This window comes from Scyliorhinus torazame, chromosome 14, assembly GCF_047496885.1.
Source record: "Scyliorhinus torazame isolate Kashiwa2021f chromosome 14, sScyTor2.1, whole genome shotgun sequence".
NCBI lineage: Eukaryota > Metazoa > Chordata > Chondrichthyes > Carcharhiniformes > Scyliorhinidae > Scyliorhinus > Scyliorhinus torazame.
In genome coordinates this window covers 10,312,910-10,325,353 of record NC_092720.1, presented here as the reverse complement: position 1 = coordinate 10,325,353, position 12,444 = coordinate 10,312,910, and the positions used below count along the sequence as shown (strand labels likewise).

Genomic DNA, 12,444 nt, shown 5'->3' with positions numbered 1-12,444 from the left:
TCCCCATAACCCAGTAACCCCACCCAGCACTAATGGCAATTTTGGACACTAAGGGCAATTTATCATGGCCAATCCACCTAACCTACACATCTTTGGACTGTGGGAGGAAACCGGAGCACCCGGAGAAAACCCACGCACACACGGGGAGAACGTGCAGACTCCGCACAGACAGTGACCCAAGCCGGGAATCGAACCTGGGACCCTGGAGCTGTGAAGCCACCGTGCAAGCCACTGTGCTACCGTGCTGCCCAGTAAGTCCACAGATGTCAAGGATGACAACTTGGCAATGGAAACACAACTATCAAGGTTCCTCGTAATGATGGGGTGCTTCTACTTATTCTTTGGTATGCGGGTGTCACTGGCAAGGCCTGAATGTGTTGCCTGTGGTGAGTTGCCCTCGAGATTGGTGGTGGTGAGCCACCCTTGAACAGCTGCAGTCTACGTGGGGCTTGATGCAACTAATTGCCACGTGAGGTCACTGCAAGGGGTGACGTGGGACTGGAGTCAGAGGGAGGCCCAGACCAGGTGAGGGCAAGATGCTTCTTCCCTCAAGGACATTGGTCAATCAGTTGGCTTTTTACAATAACTTCATGGTCACTTTTATTCAGAGCAGTTTGCGGTGGTGCACCTTTATGTACGAATGGGAATGTTTTTGGGATATGTAATTGGAGGAAAAATGATGCAATCTATCCTGTAATTCAGACTTAGTCTGAATTTGTTCTACAGAAGCTCCCAACTCCGACACATTTACAAGTTCACCACTTGTGGAATACTGCCGCCAATTTCCCAACTCCCGGATAAATGGACGCGTGTATTTTTGTTGGAACCTATTGCGTGTACGCGGTTTGTGCCGCGATGTTTATTTATTCGGTACAAGCCGATGAAATCCACAACACAACTGTTTTTTTTAAATTCTGCGATGTGATTGAACTCTAGATTACTAGCCAACTGACTGAACCACTACATCACTGTAATTAATATACGACAGATAAACAATTCCATTCATTATGATTTTAATGAAATTCACAGTTTACAGCTCACAACAAACTTGCAGAACCACTAATTTATCCTGGATCTGGATCACACCAGTCACTAAATGTCAACATTAACAGTGTGAGGTGTTGGTTAGAAAACAGCTTTGCTCAAATGGATATATCGGGGGATTCTCTCAGCCCATCCCGGGTCGAGAATCGCCGGGGGGGGGAGGGGGGGGGCGCGTAGAGCGGCCCCCGTCCGGCGCCGTGCCAACCGCACCGGTGCCAACACCCCACCCCACCCCCCCTCCCGGGGGTGCCTCTGCTGTGGCCTGGCCCACGATCGGGGCCCACCGATCGACGGGCCGGCCTCTCGGGCTGGGGGCCACTTTTGTTCCACACCGGCCCCTGTAGCCCTACGCCATGTTGCGTCGGGGCCAGCGTGGAGAAGGGAGCCATCCCACATGCGCGGCAATCGCGCCGGCACCACTGCGCATGCCCGTGTTGGCACCGGTCCCACTGCGCATGCCCGCGTGGCGTCGGTCCCACTGCGCATGCCTGCGTGGCGTCGGTCCCACTGCGCATGCCCGCGTGGCGTCGGTCCCACTGCGCATGCCCGTGTTGGCACCGGTCCCACTGCGCATGCCCGCGTGGCGTCGGTCCCACTGCGCATGCCCGCGTGGCGTCGGTCCCACTGCGCATGCCCGCGTGGCGTCGGTCCCACTGCGCATGCCCGTGTTGGCACCGGTCCCACTGCACATGCCCGCGTGGCGTCGGTCCCACTGCGCATGCCCGCGTGGCGTCGGTCCCACTGCGCATGCCCGCGTGGCGTCGGTCCCACTGCGCATGCCCGCGTGGCGTCGGTCCCACTGCGCATGCCCACGTGGCGTCGGTCCCACTGTGCATGCCCGCGTGGCACCGGTCCCACTGCGCATGCCCGCATTGGCACCGGTCCCACTGCGCATGCCCGCGTGGCGTCGGTCCCACTGCTCATGCCCGTGTTGGCGCCGGTCCCACTGCACATGCGTAGACCCGCGGCGCCCATCTGACGCCGGGATCAGCAGCTGGAGCGGCGTGGGTCGCTCCAGTGCCCTGCTGGCCCCCTGTCGGGCTCAGAACTGCTGCTCCTGAGGCCATGTTGCCGCCGTGGTGAAACACAACGGCGTTTACGACGGCGTCAACACTTAGCCTCAGGATCAGAGAATCCCTCCCATCATGACAGGATACCGTGGCGGGGGGAGGGTTATCTCTGATATCCTGGGTCAATATTTGTCCCACAAATAACACGAAGAAACAGATTGCCTGGTCATTATCACATTGCTATTTTCTGCATCTTGGAGCCTCTTCTTGATGAAGACAGACATGGACAACGAAATTCATCATCACCTCCAATGTTCCAGCTAAGCCTTCGTTCGATTAAAGAAAAAGGCACTTCAGGTCCAGGTTCTCAAACCTGTGACCAAAGTCATGGGGCGGAATTCTCTGACCCCCGCCGGGTCGGAGAATCACCGGGGGGCGGCGTGAATCCCGCCCCCGCCGGCTGCCAAATTCTCCGGCGCCGATGTTTTGGCGGGGGCGGGAATCGCGCTGCGCCAGTCGCCGACCGTTGGCAGCGCCCCCCCCGGCGATTCGCCGGCCCGCGATGGGCCGAGTGGCCGCCCGTTTTTTTTTTTGCCAGTCCCGCCGGCGTAAATTAGAGTAGGACCTTACCGGCGGGACCTGGTGGCACGGGCGGCCTCAGGGGGGCGCGGGGGGATCAGGCCCCGGGAGGTGCCGGCACGGTGACCAGGCCCGCGATCAGGGGCCCACTGATCCGCAGGCGGGCCTGTGCCGTGGGGGCACTCTATTCCTCCGCATCGGCCGCTGTGGTCCTCCGCGATGGTACCAGCACACGCTGGTGCTCCGGCGCATGCGCCAACTCGCGCCGTCCTTCGGCGCCGGTTGGCGTGGCGCCAAGCCCCTTCCCCGCCAGCTGGCGGGGCGCAAACCACTCCGGGACGGGCCTAGCCCCTGAAGGTGCGGAGGATTCCGTACCTTTGGGGCGGCCCGACACCAGAGTGGTTCACGCCACTCCGTCCCGCCGGGACCCCACGCCCCGCCGGGTAGGGGAGAATCCCGCCCCCTGGTTTATCAACAGCAGTGATCTCCATGCTCCTATGTTTCAAAGACTTGGGACAACATACAGCAGGGACCCGAAACACTGATGTACCACCAGCAGCGATGTCCTGACAAAACCCTCCAAATCCCGCGGCACGAACAGTAATCCAGCGTCCTCTCCCAAACCAACGCCCAGCGCCGAGACGCCGATCACTCAACACCAGCTGCTCCGCACAGGACATGTCGCGTATACCCGACACAAGACTCCTGAAGTAACCATTCCACTCGGAACTCAATGGCAGCAGGAGATGCCCAGCAGGGCAACGGGAACGGGTTCGGGATGTTCTCACAGCATCCCTGCTCACCCATGGGATATCCTGACAAGTGACCGAGAGAAATGGAGAAGGTTCACTCCAGGAGCACCAGCACTTCGAGAGACTTAGTCAGGGACATGAAGAGACTATGTTGAAGCAACAGAGGGAGTGCACAAAGCCCCAAACAATCCGTTTACTCAACCCTTGAAGCAGCACCTGCCCCACATGCGGCAGAGTCTGGCATTGGAATTATCCGCCATCCCAGCACCCACTAAACCACAGCGGAAACAAATCGTCCTTGATCTTGATGGGCTGTTGGTGGGAGCTTGCTGTGCGCAAACTAGCTGCCACATTTCCTACCTTAAAACAGTGACTACACTTCAAATGGGGGCGGCACGGTAGCACAGTGGTTAGCACTGTTCATTCACAGAGCTAGGGACCCGGGTTCGATTCCCGGCTTGGGTCACTGTGCGTAGTCTGCACGTTCTCCCTGTGTCTGCGTGGGTTTCCTCCGGGTGCTCCGGTTTCCTCCCACCAGTCTCGAAAGACGTGCTGTTAGGTGAATTGGACATTTTGAATTCTCCCTCCGTGTACCCAAACAGGTGCCGGAATGTGGCGACTAGGGGATATTCACAGTGACTTCATTGCAGTGTTAATGTAAGCCTACTTGTGACACTAATAAAGATGATTATGAAATGTCCTTCTTCTCAAGGGGATTGGAACATTCTGAGGTGATGAAAGGTGCTATAGAAATGCAGGTCTTTGTTCTATAGGCAGAGACAAATGTTAAGATAGTTTTCAGGGCAGCACGGTGGGGCAGTGGTTAGCACAGCAGCCTCACGCCGCCGAGGTCCCAGGTTCGATCCCGGCTCTGGGTCATTGCCCGTGTGGAGTTTGCACATTCTCCCCGTGTCTGCGTGGGTTTCACCCCCACAACCCAAAGATGTGCAGGGTGGGTGGATTGGCCACGCTAAATTACCCCTTAATTGGGAAAAATGAATTGGGTACTCTAAAGTTTATTTAAAAAGACAGTTTTCAATGTAAGAGGCTATTACGTCCCGGCTAAGGCATCACGCGGTTGGTATAACATTAAAGTATCGCCCGTCTTTGCTCAGGGCTCCCTTTACCCCGGCGTTTACACATTTGGAAGAAAATATTCTCAGCTTCACTCCTAAAAGTTTGGACTTGCATTTCTATAGCGCCTTTCATTTCCATAGAATGTCCCAAAGTGCTCTCCAGCCAATAAAGCACTTTTTTGAAGTGTGGCCCGTCGCAGTAGAGGAAATATAACGGTCATGTTGTGCACAGCAAGCTCCCATAAACAGCAAGGCAATGATGGCCAGACAACCTGTTTACAGATGTTCATTGCGTGCTGCACATTGGCGTGGGCCAAGATAAAAGCTCAGGGTGGACGGAGGATTGGTTAATTTACAGAAAACCGGGATGAATGGGTCAATTTCAGGTCAGCAAACTGTAAGTGTTGGGAGTGTCACGGGGATCAGTGCTGGGGCCTCAGCGATCTACAATCTCGATCAATGATGTGGATGAGGGGACAGAGCTGAATCTGCTGACAGTACAAAGATGGGGAGTAAAGAAAGTCGGACGGAGGACACTAAAGTCTACAAATGGGTACGGGCAGGTTAAGAGACTGATCAAAAATCTGTCAGGCGGATTATAATGTGAGACAAATGTGAGGCTATCCACTTTGGTGGGAAGAATAGAAAAGTAGACTTTTATTTAAATGAAGAGAAATTGCAGAATAATACAGCATAATCTGCATCCGCACTGTATGTACTGGGTGGGGACAATTGTATTCCCAGTGTCCTTTGGCTGTGGTATACGAGCTTCCCGCTAAAGGGGGCGGGGGAAGATTAATTGCCACTGTGTATACGGTTGGCCAGTTCAGGACTGGCCTGCTCAGACATGATTGGGTATCACCGGGAGCAGTGTACCTTAACTTCTGTTAATAACTCTTTGATTCTTTTATTCAACTTGGTGTGGGATCCCCCTTGTCTTCTTCAACGCGGGATCTGGGTATCCACGCACATGAAGCACCAAAGGTTAGCAGGCAGGGACAGCAGGTAGATGGGAAAGCAAATGGAATATTGGCCTTCAATGCAAAGGGATGTAGAAGTAGGAAGTCTTGCTCTAGCTGTACAGAGCATTGGCGAGACTGAACCTGGAGCAGTGTGTATAGTTTTGGTCCCGTTATTTAAGGAATCGTATGTTTGCCTTAGAGGCGGTTCACAGTAGGTTCACTAGTCTGATCCCAGGGATAAATGAATTGTCTCACGGGGAACAAATTGAGCCTGTACTCACTGCAGTTTAGAAGAATGAGAGGCGGCCTTATGCCATTCTAAGTATGAATTACACTATAAATGGCAGAACCCTCAGGAACATTAACATACAGAGCGATCTGGGCGTGCAGGTCCACAGTTCCCGAAAAGTGGTACCACAGGTGGCCAAGGTGATTAAGAAGGTGTATGGCATGCTTGCCTTTATCAGCCGGGGCAATGAGTACAGGAGTTGGAAAATCATGTTGCAGCTGTATAAAATCTTGGTTAGGCCGCATTTGGAGTGTTGTGTGCAGTTCTGGTCACCACATTATCAGAAGGACGTGGAAGCTTTGGAGAGAGTGCAAAGAAGGTTCACCAGGATGTTGCCTGGTCTCGAGGGTGTCGGCTATGAGGAGAGGTTGAATAAACCAGGATTGTTTTCACTGGAAAGACAGAGGCTGAGGGGAGACTTGATAGAGGCCTACAAAATTATGAGAGGCATAGACAGGGCGGATAGTCAGAGGCTTTTTCCAAGGGTGGAAGTGTGAATTACAAGGGGGCACAGGTTCAAGGTGAGAGGGGGAAAATTTAAGGGAGCCTCACAGAGAGTAGTGGGTGCCTGGAACGCGCTGCCAGAGGATGTGGTGGAAGCAGCAACATGAGGCATCTGGATGGGTTCATGAATAGGGCGGAAATAGAGGGATACGGACCGAGTAAGGGCAGAAGGATTTTTTTTTGTTTGGGCATCATGATCGGCACAGGGTTGGAGGGCCGAAGGGCCTGTTCCTAGACTGTACTTTTCTTTGTTCTTTATTCTTTGTTATTTAAGGGCCTTGACATCGTAGATGCTGAGAGAATGTTTGCCCTTGGGGGGGGGGTTTTAAATAAATTCAGAGTACCGGTTTAGCTCAGTGGGCTAGATAGCTAGTTTCTGATGCAGAACAAGGACAGCAGCACGGGTTCAATTCCCGTACCAGCCTCCCCGAACAGGCGCCGTTATGTGGCGACTAGGGGCTTTTCACAGTAACTTCATACTTGTGACAGTAAAAGGTTAATATTATCTTTTTTTTTCCATTTAACGGGCAATTTAGTGTAACCGGTCCACCTACCCTGCACATCTTTTGGGTTGTGGGGCTGAGACCCACACAGACACTGGGAGAATGTGCAAACTCAACACGGACAGTGACCCGGGGTCGGGATCGAACCCGGGTCCTCGTGGTGCGAGGCAGCAGTGCTAACCACTGCGCCACCCGAAGAGTGGGAGATGAGGAGGAACTTATTTTCTCAGGCAGTCTGTAGTCTGTGGAATTCTCTCCCAGGAGAGTATTGGAGGCTGGGTCACTGAATATATTGAACCAAATGTTGGTCAGATTTTTTGATTTTTAAAAAAATAATTTTTATTAAAGGTTTTCACAAAATATCAATAACAAAATGAGAAAAAAAGAACCCAACAGGGTTAAGTACAAAACACAATCTAAAAAAGCAACTCCCCAAACCCCTCCCCCCCCGTACCTGAATAATAAATTAACATTAACACCCCGACTTAAGACAACAGGTGTATACACCCCCTCAGACCCTTCCAGTGTAAATAACATAAACAAAAATAAAGTAAACCCCACCCCCCCCACCCACCCCCCCGTGTTGCTGCTGCCATTGACCAATGTCTAGCGTTCTGCCAGGAAGTCTAAGAACGGTTGCCACCGCCTGAAGAACCCTTGTACCGACCCTCTCAAGGCGAATTTCACCCTCTCCAATTTAATGAACCCTGCCATATCGTTGATCCAGGATTCCATGCTTGGGGGCCTCGCATCCTTCCACTGAAGGAGAATCCTTCGCCGGGCTACCAGGGACGCAAAGGCCAGAATTCCGGCCTCTTTCGCCTCCTGCACTGCCGGCTCCTCTGCCACCCCAAATATTGCGAGCCCCCAGCCCGGTTTGACCCTGGATCCTACCACCCTCGACACCGTCCTCGCTACGACCTTCCAAAATTCCTCCAGTGCTGGGCATGCCCAGAACATATGGGTGTGATTTGCTGGGCTCCCTGAGCACCTAACACACCTGTCCTCACCCCCAAAGAACCTGCTCATCCTTGTCCCGGTCATGTGTGCCCTGTGCAGCACCTTAAACTGTATGAGGCTGAGCCTCGCGCACGAAGAGGAAGAGTTCACCCTCCCTAGGGCGTCTGCCCATGTCCCCTCCTCCTCCTCCTCCTGCATCACCTGGTAAGTTTCCGAGATCTTCCCCACTCCCACCCACCCCCCCGAGAGCACCCTGTCCTGTACTGTGTGTGGCAGTAGCCGTGGGAATTCCACCACCTGCCGTCTGGCAAATGCCCTTACCTGTAAGTACCTGAAGGTGTTCCCTGGGGGGAGCACGTACTTCTCCTCCAGCTCACCCAAGCTCGCGAACTTCCCGTCCACAAACAGGTCCCCCAACTTTCGTATGCCTGCCCTGTGCCACCCCGAAAACCCTCCACCTGTTCTTCCTGGGGCGAACCGGTGGTTCCCCCATATTGGGGTCCACGCTGAGGCCCTAACTTCCCCCCTATGCCGCCTCCACTGCCCCCAAATTTTGAGGGCCGCCACCGCCACCGAGCTCGTGGTATACCTCCTTGGAGGGAGTGGCAGCGGTGCCGTTGCCAGCGCCCCCAGACTCGTACCCACACAGGACGCCGTCTCCAGCCTCTTCCATGCAGCCCCCTCCCCCTCCATCACCCACTTGCGCACCATTGTCGCATTGGCAGCCCAGTAGTACCCACAGAGGTTGGGCAGCGCCAGCCCCACCTATCTCTACTCCGCTCCAGGAACACCCTCGGAGTCCCTCGCGCCCACACAAACCCCATTATACTCCTGTTAACCCGCCTGAAAAAAGCCTTCGGGATAAACACGGGGAGGCACTGGAACAGGAACAAAAACCTTGGGAGCACCGTCATTTTGATCGACTGCACCCGACCCACCAGGGACAGCAGCAACGCGTCCCACCTCTTGAACTCCTCCTCCATTTGCTCCACCAGCCTTGTAAAGTTAAGCCTATGCAGGGCCCCCCAGCTCCTGGCCACCTGGACCCCCAAATATCTGAAACTCCTCTCCGCCCTTTTTAGTGGGAGCTCGCCAATCCTCCTCTCCTGGTCCCCTAGCTGAACTACGAACAGCAAGCTCTTCCCCATATTGAGCTTGTACCCCAAAAAGTCCCCGAATTCCCTAAGGATCCTCATTACCTCTGGCATTCCTCCCACCGGGTCCGCCACATACAGCAGCAGGTCGTCCGCATAAAGCGACACCCTATGTTCCTCCCCACCCCGCACCAACCCCCTCCAGTTCCTCGACTCTCTCAGTGCCATAGCCAGGGGTTCAATCGCCAGTGCGAAGAGCAGGGGGGACAGGGGACATCCCTGTCTCGTCCCTCGGTGCAACTGAAAGTACTCGGACCTCCTCCTATTTGTGGCCACACTCGCCATTGGGACCTCGTACAACAGCCTAACCCACCTGACAAACCCTTCCCCAAACCCGAACCTCTTCAGCGCCTCCCACAGGTACCCCCACTCTACCCTATCGAAGGCTTTCTCAGCGTCCATCGCCACCACTATCTCCGCCTCCCCCTCCCTCGCCGGCATCATGATAACGTTCAAAAGCCTCCGCACATTCGCGTTCAACTGTCTCCCCTTCACAAACCCCGTCTGGTCTTCATGGATGATCTGCGGCACACAATCCTCAATCCTCGTGGCTAAGACCTTCGCCAGCACCTTGGCATCTACATTTAGCAAGGAAATCGGTCTGTAAGACCCACATTGCAGGGGATCCTTGTCCCGCTTCAGGATCAAGGAGATCAGTGCCCGGGACATCGTCGGGGGTAAAGCCCCCCCCCCTCCCTTGCCTCATTAAAGGTCCTAACTAACAGCGGGCCCAACAGGTCCATATATTTTTTATAGAACTCGACCGGGAAACCGTCCGGCCCCGGTGCCTTCCCCGCCTGCATGCTTCCTATCCCTTTGATCAGCTCCTCCAGCCCAATCGGGGCCCCCAGTCCCGCCACCAGTCCCTCTTCCGCCTTTGGAAACCTCAATTGGTCCAGGAAACGGCCCATCCCTCCCTCCTCCCGTGGGGGCTCGGATCGGTACAATTCCTCGTAGAAGTCCCTGAAGACCCCATTGATGCCAACCCCACTCCGCACCATGCTCCCTCCCCTGTCCTTAACTCCCCCGATCTCCCTAGCTGCGTCCCGCTTCCGAAGCTGATGCGCCAGCATCCGGCTTGCCTTTTCCCCATACTCGTAGACTGCCCCCTGGGCCTTCCTCCATTGCACCTCTGCCCTCCTGGTGGTCACCAGGTCGAATTCGGCCTGGAGGCTGCGCCTCTTCCTCTACAATCCTTCCTCAGGTTCTTCCGTATACCTCCTGTCTACCCTCACCATCTCCCCCACCAGCCTCTCCCTCTCCCCCTGCTCCCTCCGCTCCTTGTGGGCCCTGATGAAGATCAGCTCTCCCCTCACCACCGCCTTCAGTGCCTCCCATACCATCCCCACTCGGACCTCCCCGTTGTCGTTGGTCTCCAAGTACCTCTCTATACTTCCTCGGACCCGCTCGCTCACCTCCTCGTCCGCCAACAGCCCCACCTCCAAGCGCCACAGCGGGCGCTGGTCCCTCTCCTCCCCCATCTCCAAGTCCACCCAATGCGGGGTATGGTCCGAAATGGCTATTGCTGAATACTCGGTATCCTCTACTCTCGCTATCAGCGCCCTACTCAAAATGAAAAAGTCGATTCGAGAATAAGCCTTATGGACATGTGAGAAGAATGAAAATTCCCTAGCCCCCGGCCTTGCAAATCTCCAAGGGTCCACCCCTCCCATTTGGTCCATAAATCCCCTCAACACTCTAGCCGCCGCCGGCTTCCTACCCGTCCTAGACCTGGAGCGATCCAGTGCAGGATCCAACACCGTGTTAAAGTCTCCCCCCATTATCAGGCCCCCCACTTCCAAGTCTGGGATCCGACCCAACATACGCCGCATAAAACCCGCATCATCCCAGTTCGGAGCATACACATTGACCAGTACCACCCTCTCTCCCTGCAACTTGCCACTTACCATTATGTACCTACCACTATTATCTGCCACAATGCTCAACGCCTCGAATGACACCTTCTTTCCCACCAAGATCGCCACCCCTCGATTTTTGGCATGTAGCCCTGAGTAAAACACCTGACCTACCCACCCTTTCCTCAGTCTTACCTGGCCTGCCACCTTCAGGTGTGTCTCCTGGAGCATAACCACATCCGCCTTGAGCCCCTTCAGATGTGCGAACACGCGGGCACGCTTAACCGGCCCATTCAGTCCCCTTACATTCCAGGTTATCAGCCGGACTAGGGGGCTACCCGCCCCCCTCCCCCGCCGACTAGCCATGACCCCTCCTCGGCCAGCCACGCGCCCGCACCCTACACCCGACCCGTTCCCCACAGCGGCATACCCCCGTCTTGACCCACCCCACTCGCTCCAGCTCCTCCTTGATCTTAGCAGCCCCCCCCCCGGCTAGAACCCATCCTAGCTGGTTTACTCCCCCCATTGCACTTCCGCAAGTCAGCTGACTCCTGCTGACCCTGGCCACTCCCGCCTCCCCTTCGACTCCTCTCATTGTGTGGCATACCCTCCTCTCCCGCTCCCCATTCACAGGCTCTCCCCCTCCATTCTAAGCGCGGGAAACAATGCTCGCTTCCCCGCCCCGGTCCCGCCCCCCCCAGTCTTTGGCGCGGGAAAAGAATCCCACGCTCTCCACCTACCAGGCCCCGCCACCGACCAAAACAGTGCCCAACCTGCCCCATCCACCCTCCCCAACCCGAAAGAGAAAAACACAGAGAAAAAGAAACCCAAAACAATGCAAAGGCCCCCCCCCCCGAACCAAAAATAGACATAACATATCCACCGCAGTCCCCAATCGCCCATCCCGACCCTCAGTCTGTGTCTAGCTTCTCGGCCTGAACAAAGGCCCGCGCCTCCTCCGGAGACTCAAAATAATGGTGCCGGTCCTTGTAGGTAACCCACAATCGCGCCGGCTGCAACATGCCAAACTTCACCCCCTTCCTGTGCAGCACCGCCTTCACTCGATTGTACCCGGCCCTCCTCTTCGCCACCTCCGCACTCCAGTCCTGATATATTCGAACCTCCGCGTTCTCCCACCTGCTGCTCCTCTCCTTCTTGGCCCACCTGAGCACGCACTCCCGATCGACGAACCGATGGAACCGCACCAGCACCGCCCGCGGAGGCTCGTTAGCCTTGGGCCTCCTCGCCAACACTCTATGGGCCCCTTCCAGCTCCAGGGGCCCCTGGAAGGACCCCGCCCCCATCAGCGAGTTTAACATGGTGACCACATAGGCCCCCACGTCCGGCCCGACCAGCCCCTCCGGGAGGCCCAGGATCCGCAGATTCTTCCGCCTCGACCGATTCTCCATCTCCTCGAACCGCTCCTGCCATTTCTTGTGGAGCGCCTCGTGCGCCTCCACCTTTACCGCCAGGGCTGAGATCTCGTCCTCATTGTCAGAGATCTTTTGTTGAGCCTCTCGGATCGCCACCCCCTGGGCCGTCTGTGTCTCCAGCAGCTTATCAATAGACGCCTTCATCGGCTCTAGCAGGTCCTTTTTAATCTCTCTGAGGCAGCGCTGGATACCCTCCTGTTGCTCCTCCGCCCACTGCCTCCACGCTGCCTGGTCTCCGCCCGCCGCCATTTTGTCCTTCTTCCCTCCCTTCTTCTGGTCCACCACCACCTTTTTTGTCACCCCGCTCCTAGTTAAAGCCATA

At 55.7% G+C, this 12,444-nt stretch overlaps 1 protein-coding gene across 1 annotated transcript in view; it reads right to left on the bottom strand.

Annotated features, from left to right (window-relative positions):
* The window catches only part of LOC140389518 (fibronectin type III domain-containing protein 3B-like), a 404,055-nt gene that overhangs the window by 368,791 nt on the left and 22,820 nt on the right, over window positions 1-12,444 (bottom strand).